At 37.1% G+C, this 14,439-nt stretch overlaps 1 protein-coding gene across 1 annotated transcript in view; it reads right to left on the minus strand.

The window, feature by feature from the left end:
• KLHL13 (kelch like family member 13) overlaps window positions 1–14,439 on the minus strand; it is a 267,685-nt gene that overhangs the window by 136,673 nt on the left and 116,573 nt on the right. The window lies entirely within an intron of this gene.

A 14,439-nucleotide genomic window follows, 5' to 3' on the forward strand; every position in this document is an offset into this window, starting at 1 on the left:
TGGAGGGGAAGAGAGGGAAGGGAAGGGAAGGAAAAAGAAAAAAACTCAATCTAGAAGAGTCAAAATATCTACATAATGCCTAACTGAATCATTAAATAGTATTGACTAAATTTCATGTGAAATCATTAGCTAACAGTTACCCATGGACAAACAACCAAGTATACACAAGGTAGATTAAATGAGAATCAGAAGAACTGAGGAGTCTGTGTAATTGGGTTAGACAAGAGAAGTTAAAGCAAAGAGTTGAGGCAAATATTTGCCAAGTAGATACAGACAGGACTAATTCCCACACTACCAGGGGGACTAAAAGCCTGAGAAGCCCATAAGCAGGGTCCACAGCTTTAGAAGTGGTTGATCAAAATTAAGGCTTGAAAGGTATAATACTTTGAAATCTAAAGGCATAAAATAGGTTCCTGAGATAAAATTGTTGCTTTCTTGGTCTGCACTGAATTTTTGTTTTGGTTCTACCTGTTATTTTTTATGGGAAAGGAACAGCAAGTAAGTTTGAAGTAAACTGAAGTTTATCTAATATACTGGTTTTTAGTAATGTGAATGCTTTGTGTTGGAGATGTTGAGTATATTTAATGTATTCTATTAACTTCAAATACATTGGGAAGCAAAACTGTGTCTTTAATTAAATATTTCTTATTAATAAAGTCAACTTATTGCATTGGGAAGGTGCAATTTAGTTTGTTCATATAATTATGTTTGTTATAAAACTATATGAAGACCCAAAAGCATTATCTAGAGAAAGGAAAAAGGTTTTCTTCATTGTTGCCTGCTCTCTTTCCACCACTTAATTTAGAGACAAAAGCAAAAGTAGAAAGGAATAGAGCACTCTATTTCTTGGATCTTCATAATTCTAAAAATGAAACAAATCAAATGGCAATATAACATTATGTCTGTTTGCATGGTCTTCTTTTTATGTTTATAATCCCATCACAGCATTAAAAATTGAGCAACATAAATAAAATAAAATAAATTTAAGCATCTCAAAATCAACCAACCAAGACTTATCTTTTCTAAAATGTTTAATTGTTGAAAGACTTTTAAGATTTTAAAGAATTTTTACTTTGTTTAGGCTACAGTTTTTTAGATGTACCAAGAAAAAAAACCCAACCATATCAAGATTACTTATCAAGAATCTGGGAAATGTGGAAAAAAATAATTCATGATCCCTTTTTTATTTTTAAAATATCTTTTATTGATTTTTAGAGAGAGAGGAAAGGAGAGAGGGACAGAGAAAATCAGTTTTTTTGTTCCACTCATTTATGCGTTCAGTGGTTGATTCCTGTATGTGCCCTGACTGGGGATTGAACCTACAACCTTGGCATATCAGGAGGATGCTTTAACCAGCTGACCTACCCTCCCAAAACCATGTCCCTTTTAACCAATTGCATCTAGACTAGGACATATAGGTACCAAAATTAAGTATACAAACTTTCATTTAATTCCATTGTTTCAACCTATCCACCTGTTGTATCTGGATCTCTGAGTCTGGGGCGCTCCCATTCAAATTCTCCAGATAAGAAACCTCTGGTCTTCTAAGGAGCAGAGAATGGGTGACCAGACATGGGACGCTAGCCACTTATTATGAAGATTTTCAAAAAAGAGTCCGTATTTTTAATCTCGTAATTCATTCCTGCCTTTCCTAGATTGGGTGACTCCAAGTCTTGAGACATTAGGAGTTCTATGGGAAGAATTAATTGGTTTCTCTCAAATGTCAATGTAGGGGGAGATTTCGATGTTGTAGCTTCCTTTGCTCTAAGTAAAAAAAATCAGTTTCAATCTTACATTTGTCAATGTTTCTACTCTGGGGTTTTGTTATTGTTTTTTGGGGTTTTTTGACCTTTTGATTTTTTCCATTTCTTTACTCTCATTTTAATGGAGGAGTAAAAATAGGTGATAGATTTAAGCAAGGTTTAACTAAAACCAACTATTTTATATGTATTAGAAAATTAACACTGCCTGAAATGTGGGTAAAGATCAAAGAGAGAGAGAGAGAGAGACTAAAAGTATGAAGACCAGTTAAGAAACTATTTCCATAAACAAGGCATGAAAAAAGGGGACAGATAAGGCTATGGAGATAACCAGAGAGAACTAGGACTTATGACTAAAGGTCACTGACAGATATCAAAGGGAAAAGGAGACATCAAAGACAAAATCTATTTAGGTATGTGGGGGAAATGGTGATGATATTGAGTGAGGTAGGATACAGGGAAGAAGGAAGAATATAGAAAGCAAGGTTTGGTATAGATGTATTAAAGTACCATAGGACACACTGTATAGTAACTAATAGAAAACTGGGTACATAGACCTAGATTTAGACTGAAACTAGAAATGAAAATATAGGAATATTTAGCCAGTTAAGTAACAGCTGGAGTGATGAGATTGGGAAATATTACTCAAGAGTGTATTTGCCATGGGGAAGGTGGAATTCCAAAGAGCATTATTGTACAAGAAACAGGAAGACAAGCTATAAAAGAAAAGAGAGAATAGGTAGGAGGAAAACTAAGAGAACTGTGAGATAACAAGTAATGAGGAAGTGTGGTACAGAGAGGAGTCAGAGGGGATTCAACTGTTTCAAGCTCTACCCAGACCAAGAAAGATACAGCTAATTCATTTAACAGTTACAAAGTCAGCGATGATAGTTTTCAATGAGGCAATATGCATGGGGAGAACCACACTTGAAAAATAAGACAAAATAAGAGATTTGAAAAATAAGACAAAAATAAATTCCTTCAAGAACTTATGAGGAACTCAAATACATCAGGTAATGACTCTATGGTAAAGGCAGCCTTCAAACAAAGGGAAAGAGATAGTTGAAAGTAAGTGTGGAACAATTGAGTAGCCACTGAGAAAAATAAATCGGTTGTACACTACTTTACATAAGGGTAACCTAAATAAATTTCAGAAGGATCAAAGCGTTAAAGGTAAAAAATAAAACTGAAACAGTACCAAAAAAAACACAAGTGAAATTATGTCTAATCATTCAGTGGAGAAGTAAGCAGTACCTAAAATCTAGGAACCATAAAAAAAAACTGTTAGGTCTGAATGTACAAAAAATTAGAACTGTGTACTTCAAAATTACCACAAATTCAAACGGTACATGATAAACTAGGACAAAATAGTCACCACAGCAGACAACAGAGGGCTAATAATTTTAACTTACACACACACACACACGATTAATAAATAAACAATAAAACACTATTATAAAGCTGAGAAAATAATATAAACAAGAAGTAAACATAAAAGTAATACAAATTGCTTGACCTGTGGTAGCACAGTGGATAAAGTGGCAATCTGGAATGCTTAGGTCCTCAATTCAGATCCCTAGGCTTGCTCAGTCAAGACACACAGGAAACAACTACAACGAGTAGATGCTTTCTGCTTCTCCCCCCTTTCTCTCCCTTTCATTCTCTCCCTCTCTCCTCCCACCATCCAAAAATCGATTTAAAACTTTAAAAAGAAATACAAATCATTAATAAAAATAAATACAATTTAAAATGCATTGTTTTAGTATATGAAATTCACACACAGATATATACATAAACAAACTGTTCATATCCATTATTAATGACAGGGAATTTGGATTTGAGGGAAACGCTCAATTTCATTCTAAATTTTTGTGTTTAATTTATTTCAAAATAAAAATTGAGCCCTGGCCGGTTGGCTCAGCGGTAGAGCGTCGGCCTAGCGTGCGGAGGACCCGGGTTCGATTCCCGGCCAGGGCACATAGGAGAAGCGCCCATTTGCTTCTCCACCCCTCCGCCGCGCTTTCCTCTCTGTCTCTCTCTTCCCCTCCCGCAGCCGAGGCTCCATTGGAGCAAAGATGGCCCGGGCGCTGGGCATGGCTCTGTGGCCTCTGCCTCAGACGCTAGAGTGGCTCTGGTCGCAATATGGCGACGCCCAGGATGGGCAGAGCATCGCCCCCTGGTGGGCAGAGCACCGCCCCTGGTGGGCGTGCCGGGTGGATCCCGGTCGGGCGCATGCGGGAGTCTGTCTGACTGTCTCTCCCTGTTTCCAGCTTCAGAAAAATGGAAAAATAAATAAATAAATAAATAAATAAATAAATAAAAAATAAAAAATAAAAATTGAGGAAGATCCAGCAAAAGGTGTAAGGAGGCATGGCCTTGAAATAGAGAAAACCAGGAAGATGTAGTAATCTAGAATGTGAAATCAAGTGTTATTGGATGAAGAAAAGAGTAATCCACGTGTGTCAAATGCTTCCATCTGTGACACTGAAGCAGTCCTACCCTGAAGAATTGAGAAGTGAGAACTCAGTGTAGTAACACAGATGTCACTGGGCACCTTGATAAGAGTGGTTTCTGGGGAATGGTGGAGCAAAAGTTTGATTAGTGTGGGTTCAAGACAGAATGAGGGGAAATGAGTACATGTGACAGAAACTTGTGCTTTAATAAATGGCAGAGAAATAGGTGGTAGTTGGAGAAGGATATAGGGTGGAAATAAATAATGTTTTATTTTATTGTGTTTTTATAATGGGATATACTAGAGCAGAAAAGTCTGAAAAGCATGACATTAAACTAAAATGCAAACTGAATAAGTACAACAGTAGGTAATAAATTTAAAAAGCACATAAGATTATACCATATATGTATATGTATACATACACATTAAGTATCTGTATATATATGTAATGAAAGCATAGATACTCACGTGAATGATAAACACCAAATTTGGGATAGTAGTTACCTCAAAAAAGGAAGGGAAAGGAACGCAATCGGGGAAGGATACACTAGGCTGTACCTGGATCTAATACTTTAGTAAGAACCTGACACAAAAATGGCAAAGTGTTAAGGTATAACATAGCTAAGTGGTAGTACTATGAGTGTTATATTGGTCTCTGTACGTTTCTGTATGTTGAAATACTTTAATACAAAATAAACAAAAACATATTTTCTCTTCCCTAAAGTAGGGACTATGTAGGTAAGCACACAAGACATAACTTATAAAGGTCAGCATAAAAAAAAGAATGTTTTCAAAGACTAGGATCAAAATATATCCAGATATACAATGTAATTTAGAAAAACACACTTCTCCATGGCCATGATATTCTCATGAATAAAGGGGAACAAATCATTGCTCAGAGCACACAACTGAGAAAGACTTAATTGTGGTATTGTCCGTAAAAAATTGAACTTAGCTTATGATAAATAAAACTAACAAGACTGTTTCTGACAGTTGAGATATCTTGCATAAAAGTTTCAATTTTATTCTTAAGCATTTATTTTAAGTAATTCACAAATCCTGTATTTCTCAAGCACCTATCATATAGATAATATTTCAAAGAAAGATTCCAGTTTATGATTTAGCATTTAATTAAAATCCAACATCTCACTCTTTCCTAACCCTGTCAAAGAATCAATAGCTTTAAAAGTAATGAGTTCTGATATGCCTAACCAAATTCACAACATGTAATATAAGCCCTGCTTATGAACTAAACCAATGTTATATGAAAGAAATTAAGCATTTGTATAATAGTCCATCTTTAAATAAAACTTTGATAAGTACTGTCTTCACAAAAGCTGACAGAAAAGACCAGTGAAAAGTGCTAAGCACTACAAAATAAAAAAGCTGCAAAATGTAGAAAAATTGTACATAACTGCAATTCCAAAACTGAAGTTATATATAGCAGCATCACTAAAAATTCAAATTCATCTTGAAATGGCAAAACATGGAGTCTAAGAAACAGAACTGTATTGTTTGGAAAATAGTTTGTTATACAAAAGTTAATATTTTAAAATGTTACAAAATGACTATCAAATTATTCAGCTTTCACATAGGACAGACACCATATTCCCGTCTCACCTGTGGCACTAAAGAAGTCCAACCCTAAAACACTTCAGTACTAGGTGCTGAGCAGAGTGGTGATTGTTTGCTAGAGTAAATCTAAAGCTGGCTAGGACTATGTGATATGTTCCCACATACACACCACTAATGAAATGGGCAATGCTATAAGTGATAATGGTTGTACTGTCTTAAAGGTTACAGCTACAGTTGATTTCAAAACACATCTTTTATGTAAGTGATCAGTCTCCCTGCTTTCCTGCTGATCAGCACTCTGGGCTACAACTAGGGTGTCCAGAGAGGTATGATAACAGCCACTTCTACATCTAAACACCTACAAAAAGACTAGATTCCCCAAGTCCCATAAATTTCTCTTTTCCTGTCTACATGCCAGGGTAGCTGATGCACTGTCCTCAACATTTTCAGTTTTCTTCCTATAATCATTGAAGCAATCTGGCCATGTCACCACTATGCAGTCACTACCATCTTGCTCTTTATTACCACAGATATACACCATACATCATGCAGTTCCACTGCTTTGTGAAATAATATCACCCCTTCCTTCTCAGTATGATCCCATAGTCATCTCTTTTCATGTTGTTACTCATAACAGGCTTTAGGAGTGACATTGTTGTCTAATGGCACCATTCATCTCATTGCAATTGGCTCTTTTACCAATGTTCAAGTTGTTATCCTTGTATTAATGCAATTATATCTGATTTTCAAATAGTTGCTGCCCTCATAAGAAGGGCCAAACTTCATCTAACAAATATTTATTGTCATTCCAAAGATTAGTTGTCTTCATTTATTGCAAATTCATGTTACAACTCTTTATCTGTAGGGATGTCACTGTAGTATGCCTCACTTTGAATCATGCCTCCCTCTGCTACCCACCAAAATCCTTAACTTAAATTATATAATACTTTAATCTCCCTCTCTCTAAGGTTAATTTTCCCCACATTCATCTGGTTAAGGAATAGTACATTTTTCATCATTCCCCTCTTCAGTCTTATTTTTGTAAGTTAGCAATCTGTCTCAGTCTCTTCAGTCAATGTTCATTCTTTATAATCCATTGAGCTCTGTTACATTCATCTTCAAAGTAAAAAGAGGTGAGAAAGGAAATATGGGTAAGAAAAAATAAAATTATTTATATCAGTAGTCCTCAAACCTGAGTATACATCAGGATCCTCTGGAAAGCAAGGTAAACCTAGACCTCTGAACCCCACCCGCAGAGTTTCTCATTCACTTGGTGTGGGATGAGTTTGTGTAGATCATGGATGACACTTTAAGAACTAATGTTTTATACATAACATGATAATTTTTATGAAAAGTCCAGAAGAATCTAATGGAAAACTAACACAGTAAGTTGTCCACTACAGAAATATCACTTCCACAAACACATAGATTTCTTATATTCCAACAAAATCTGTAAAATGCCTAGGAATAAACTTGAAAAGAAATGTGAAATTCTTGTAAAACAATAAAATTTTACTGAAGTTCATAAAATGATTAAGATCTGAATAAATGAATATACACATATACACATAGCATTGAAAAATAGAAAAACTCAAAACTAGAAAGATAAATTTCATCAAAAATTAATATAGAAATTTAATGTAATTCTAATCAAATTACAAAGGGCCAGAATTTTTTTCTGGAGGGGGATAAATATTTCACATGTTAAATCTATAGTTCATTTGAAAAAGTAAACATAGAAAAGTCCAAATATTTTTTAAAAGAAAGTTAGGGTGGAGGCAATTTTTTTCCAAATGATATTAAAATGTACTATAAAGGTATAATAACTATAACAGTGTGGTACTAGTGCAAAAATAGACAAAGTCATACATAGAACAGAATTTAAAATATGGGGAATCCAATATCAGAATCAGGTAGTTGCCATCAGTAGGAAAAGGATGAACTCAATAAATAGGTTTGAGGAAACTGTCTATGTTAGAGGGGCAAACTAAAATCTTATCTACATCATACATACACATCCCAGATGAATTAAATATGTAAATGTGAAAAAATATTGTAAAAGTAGTAGAAGAAGATAAAGGAGAATATATTTTTAATGAGGCATAAATAAAATATTTCTAAGGGCTGACACAAAATTCAGAAGCCATAAAGAAAAGGAAAATTGTTTATGTTTGTTAGTAAAAAAAAATTACTATTCTATACAGTACAATGCAACATAAACATACTTAAGTCATTGCAGGTGAGGGTGAAGAGGAAACCTGCAACACATACAACAGGCAAAGATTTTCCATTCATAATACATATAGTATTCCCCCAAGAATTAATAACAAAGGTGAGCAACCCAATGGGCATGTATTTAATAGGCCTTTCACAGAAGAATAACAACAAAACGAAATATATAACTGATAGGAGATCGAAGATGGTGGAAGAGTAGATGGAAGTTTTTATTTACACTGACCTCCTCCCAAGACCAAACCAGAACTGCAAATAAATTAGAGAATAATCAACTTGAATAATCAACCGAAGACTAGCTGAACAGAACTCCTATAACCAAGGATTAACAGAATTTACATTGAGATTAGACAGGAAGGGCAGAGATGCAAAAAACAGTGGGCCAAACACCCACAAAAGGCAGTTCAGAATCCAGAGTCATATTTCAGCTTCAAAGGTCCACACTGAGATGAGAGGGGTCTCAAACCCACTCTGGGCCCCTACCAGACTCACCCAGGTCCATCAGAGGCAGCCAAAACCTGTAGATCACTTTGTGGCTACAGACAAATAGCCCAGAGCCAGTTACAGGCAGTGTCTGACATTGACCTGTATGAGAGTCCCCCCCACACACACAAGAAGCCCCAGAACCAACTGGTATTGGGTTTCATACCACATCAGAGGTGACCCAATTAGCTCCACAAGTAGCATACCCAAATGGAGATCTCAGCAGGCACCAAACCAAGCTGGGGTGAACTCTGCTCTATGGGATAAGCCTTCACACGGCAGCTCATACACTGCAACTAGAGTCAGTTTTCATACTTAGCCACCTGATACACCGTCCATGGATGGGCCAATGGCAGCAAAGACTCATTTACAACAAATGGACATACATAACACACACTAGGGACTTTCTTGGAGCACCTAGATCAGGTGATCAGGAAGACTATGCAACTGAGCCCCAAAGGACACCTACTATATAAGGTCAACATAACAAGACTGGAAGACATAGCAGATCTACCTAATAACACAGAAAAAAAATGCAGAAAGGCAACCAAAACAGGAAGACAAAAAAAATGTGCCCCAAATGAAGAACAGGAGAAATACCCAGAAAAATGACAAAATAAAATGAAGGCAAGCAATCAACTGGATACAAATTTTGGCCTGACCTGTGGTGGCGCAGTGGATAAAACGTCGACCTGGAAATGCTGAGGTCACCAGTTCGAAACCCTGGGCTTGCCTGGTCAAGGCACATATGGGAGTTGATGCTTCCAGCTCCTCCCCCCTTCTCTCTCTCTCTCTGTCTCTCTCTCTCCCTCTCTCTGTCCTCTCTAAAAATGAATAAATAAAAAAAAAAAAGAAAAGAACTGGATACAAATTTCAAAACAATGGTTATAAGAATGCTTAAGAAACTATAAGAAAAATGCAGAAAATCAGTGAGAATCTCAACAAAGAAATAGTGAGCATAAAAAATAACATAAAAACCATAACAAAGAAAAAGTCAGAAATGAAGGCTATAATATATAAAATAAATAATGCACTAGAAGAAATCAATAGCAGAAAACTTGAAGCACAGAATTAAATCAGCAATTTGGAAAACAACGTAGCAGAGAACATCCAATCAAAGCAGTAAAAGGAAAAATAATTTTAAAAATGAGGATAGTATAAGAGGCCTCTGGGAAAATTGCATTATAAAGGTATTAGAAGAAGAAGAAAGAATGCAATGGTCAAGAAACTATTTGAAGAAATAATGACTGACTGAACTTCTCTAACCTGGTGAAGAAAAAAGGCACACAAGTCAAGGAAGCACCGAGAGTCCCAAACAAGATAATCCCAAAGAGGTTCATATGAAATAATTAAAATAGCAAAGGTTAATGACAAAGAGATAATCTTAAAAGCAGTAAGAGAAAGACAATAGCCTATAAGAGAGCTCCCATAAGACTGTCAGTTGATTTACCAACAGAAATATTTCAGGCCAGGACTACTGGGCATAAAATACAAAAGTGATAAAAAACAAGGACCTAAGACCAAGACTAAGCTACCCAGCAAGTCTATCATTCAACTTTGAATGAGAAGTAAAGAGCTCCCCAGACCAGAAAAGCTAAAGGAGTTCGTTACCATCAAACCAGTATTACACACACAAAAAGTTAAAGGAACTTTTTGTAGAAGAAAACATGACTACAAAGAATAAAATGGCAATAAATATGTACCTATCAATAATCAATTTAAATATAAATGGATTAAACATTTCAATCAAAAGGCATAGGATAGCTGAACGAATAAGAAAACTAGACCGAGAGTAATGGCGGGGTAGGAAGCGATACCGATAAATCTCCCCCAAAACTCAACAAGATCTTCAACCAGAAACAGAAAAACCTATAATTGGAGCTTCCAGATGCTTCGCAATACACCCAAAGGTATGATTGAGTGAAAAATTGGCTAAATATATAACCAAACCCCGAAGGAAATAGGGAGTAAGAAATGCTCCGCCTTCCTCACTAACCTAAACAGGGCGGCTTTCTCTGGTAACTGTGAATATAGAAACTGAGGCGGGCAAAGGGGGTGAATACAAACGGCCGAACCAGGCTGTGGCACGGAGATCCAAGCCAAGGAAAATCTGATCTTGTGGCAACCCGGGCAATACAAGCTAACACTCGCGCCAAACCCAAACAAAGAAAGACAAGCGGCGCGGCCATTTTACCCGGTCTCCTGGTTGGTGCGCAGTTAGTGGGCGAGAGATTTCTTCCTGGGCCCCGGGAGTCAGTGCCCGTGTTGCCTCACGGAGAGGCAGGGTCAGAGGCCTTTCTGTGGGCCGAGGGCAGAGTCTCTGGGCAGCCCCAGCGCCCTGGGAAAGCCACGCACGGGAGGGAGTGAGAACTAATTCCAACGGTGGAGATTTTCCTTGCCGAGGGTGTTTCACTCAGAGGGAATCGCGGCCGGCCTCATATCCTGGTTTGCGCGCGCAGATAAAGAGTGAGCGATTCCTCCGAGTGCCTCGGCAGTGCGCGCCCGTGTTATCGCATAGAGGAGCAGAGTCAGGGGCCTTTGTGTGGGCCAAAGCGGAATCTCGGGCCGCCCCAGCGCCTTGCAAAAGCCGCACACGGGGACGGAGCGAGACTCAATTCCAACGCTGCAACTTTTCCCTGCGGTTGGGGGTTTCACTCAGAGCGTGAGACTGCTGGCCGGATATCCTGGTCTGCGCGCGCCGCCAGTGAGTGAGAGTTTCCTCCAAGCGCCCCGGAAGTGGGCACCCGCTTGTGTTACCGGACAGAGTGGCAGAGCCAGAGGTCTTTGAATGGCCGGAAAGTCCGCCTGATTATGCTAGCAGCTCTGACTGACTGAGCCTTACCCAGAGCCCTGTGCTGAGTGGAAATAGAGTGGGGAGTTGCCAGCTCTTTGAGCCTCTTACTATCCAGGCAGAGGCAGCAGCAACCCCATAGCTGGATTATCAGGCTACTAATTGAGGAAGGAAAGATTAGGAGAAAGGCTCTAGGAACACGGACTCTCTCACTGTCGGAGCCTATAAATGCTAATAGCCTAGACTGCCAACGAGACTAAAGCACAATACATGACATTGCCATAGAGACTTATCAACTGCAAACCTCCACCTGAGCGTGGCAAAGGGGCAAAACCCGGGGTACAGAGTCACCGACCAGGAAGAGGGAGAGAAAAGAAAAAGCAAGAAGATAACCTCTCAAAATCAAGAATAATCTGCAGACTTTATAACCTATCCCATTTTATTATATTTGTTCGTTTGTTTCTCTTATCTTCATTCTTGATACTTTTTTTTTTCCTCCTCCAATTTGGCCGATTAACTCTCTGCCGGTCTTACTCTCTCCTCTCCTTGAACTACACTACCCATAAGTGTTACATCTCCCATTATCTTTTCTCTTCTCTTCCTTTCTCTCTATGAGGGTTGCACTCCAAAACCCTTAACTCTCTCTCTCTCTCTCCTTTCTTTTTTCTTCTTTTAGTGGTTCCCTCTTTTTTTTTTTCTCTCTCTCTCTTTCTTTTCTCCCTCTATATTAGTTTCTTCCTTTCTCCTTTACATCTCCTCTCACTCAAACCTCAATAACAAACAAATTATCTTATCTGGGACTCAAACTTATGTTTGTGGCATTCTGGGGGGTTTTTACTTCACCTTTTTAACTCACTAGCAGTGCTCCCATCCCTGGCTCTCCATATTATCTAGTTCTTGTTCCACTAAATACAATAGTAATTTTTTAATTTGTCCCCCCATATTTCCGTTTTCCTCTTAATCCTCTCATCATAACTCTTAGACAACCAACACCTAAAAGCAAATCATTTTATTCTTGACCCAAATTTTTTCCTTATTTGCTTTTTGTGGGTCCATACGCTCTTTTTTTTTTTTTTTTTCTTCTTTTTTTTTTGTTTGCCCCTTTATTACTTTTCCCCAATTCAGGCCCTCCATCACAGGCATTGTTTGTTATAATTCACAGTCCACCACAAGATTTTATCAAGAAAGAGGGGAGAGGAGAGGAGAGGAAAAAAGGAGGGGGGGAATAATTTCCTTTTTTTTTTTTTTTTTTTAATTTTTATTTTATTTTATTTTTCTTTATTTCATTATTAATTTTTTTTAAAAAAACAACTTTTTTCGATTTTTTTTAATTATTTTTTTAAACTTTTTATTCTTTATTAAATCTCATTAATACTATCAACAAAACCACCCTCAGATGCCATTAAGGAAGAGAAAATCGAATATCATGGATACAAAAGAAAGAGAGGTAACACAGCTAGATGAGGAAAAATCTATGGAGAAAAAATTTAATATATTGGAAACCTTGGAGCTAAATGACAGAGAATTCAAGATAGAAATCCTAAAAATCCTCCGAGATATACAAGAAAACACAGAAAGGCAATTTAGGGAGCTCAGAAAACAACTCAATGAACACAAAGAATATATGTCCAAGGAAATTGAAACTATAAAAACAAATCAAACAGAGATGAAAAACTCAATTCACGAGCTGAAAAGCGAAGTAACAAGCTTAGCTAATAGAACAGGTCAGATAGAAGAGAGGATTAGTGAAATAGAAGACAAGCAACTTGAGGCACAACAGAGAGAAGAAGAAAGAGACTCAAAAATTAAAAAAAATGAGATAGCCCTACAAGAATTATCTGACTCCATCAAAAAGAATAACATAAGAATAATAGGTATATCAGAGGGAGAAGAGAGAGAAAATGGAATGGAGAACATACTCAAACAAATAATAGATGAGAACTTCCCAAGCCTGTGGAAAGAACTAAAGCCTCAAGTTCAAGAAGCAAACAGAACTCCAAGTTTTCTTAACCCCAACAAACCTACTCCAAGGCATATCATAATGAAATTGACACAAACCAACAGCAAAGAAAAAATTCTCAAGGCAGCCAGGGAAAAGAAGAATACAACATATAAAGGAAGGCCCATTAGATTATCATCAGATTTCTCAGCAGAAACTCTACAAGCTAGAAGAGAATGGACCCCAATATTTAAAGCCCTGAAAGAGAGGAACTTTCAGCCATGAATACTATACCCATCAAAGCTATCCTTCAAATATGAAGGAGAAATAAAAACATTCACAGATACAGAAAAGATGAGGGAATTTATCATCAGAAAACCCCCACTCCAGGAATTACTAAAGGGGGTTCTCCAATCAGATACAAAGAACAAAAAAAAACAGAGCCACAAGTAAAAGCTCCAAGAAGAACACAATAAAACCAAATTTAAACTGTGACAACAACAAAAAGAAAGAGGGGGAGAAGATGGAGATTAACAGTAGCAAAGGACGATGGAGTGCAAAAGTACTCACAAAATAGTTCGCTACAATGAACAGGGTAGGGACCCTTTTCATTATTCAAAGGTAACCACCATTGAAAAAACCACCACAGAAGCACATGAGATAAAAAAGAGAGCAACAGTGGAAAGATGTATGGAATACAACCAAATAAAAACAAAAGATAGAAAAACAAAAGAGAAGGATCAAACAAGACACAAAACTAACAGAAAGCAAGATATAAAATGGCAATAGGGAACCCACAAGTATCAATAATTACACTAAATGTAAACGGATTAAACTCACCAATAAAAAGGCACAGAGTAGCAGAATGGATTAAAAAAGAAAATCCAACTGTATGCTGCCTACAGGAAACTCATCTAAGTAACAAGGATAAAAACAAATTCAAAGTGAAAGGCTGGAAAACAATACTCCAAGCAAATAACATCCAAAAAAAAGCAGGTGTAGCAATACTCATATCGGATAATGCTGACTACAAGACAGGAAAAGTACTCAGAGACAAAAATGGCCATTTCATAATGGCTAAGGGGACACTGAATCAAGAAGACATAACAATTCTTAATATATATGCACCAAACCAAGGAGCACCAAAATATATAAGACAGCTACTTATTGATCTTAAAACAAAAACTGACAAAAACACAATCATACT

The sequence above is a fragment of the Saccopteryx leptura genome, chromosome X (genome assembly GCF_036850995.1).
Source record: "Saccopteryx leptura isolate mSacLep1 chromosome X, mSacLep1_pri_phased_curated, whole genome shotgun sequence".
In the NCBI taxonomy this organism is placed as follows: domain Eukaryota; kingdom Metazoa; phylum Chordata; class Mammalia; order Chiroptera; family Emballonuridae; genus Saccopteryx; species Saccopteryx leptura.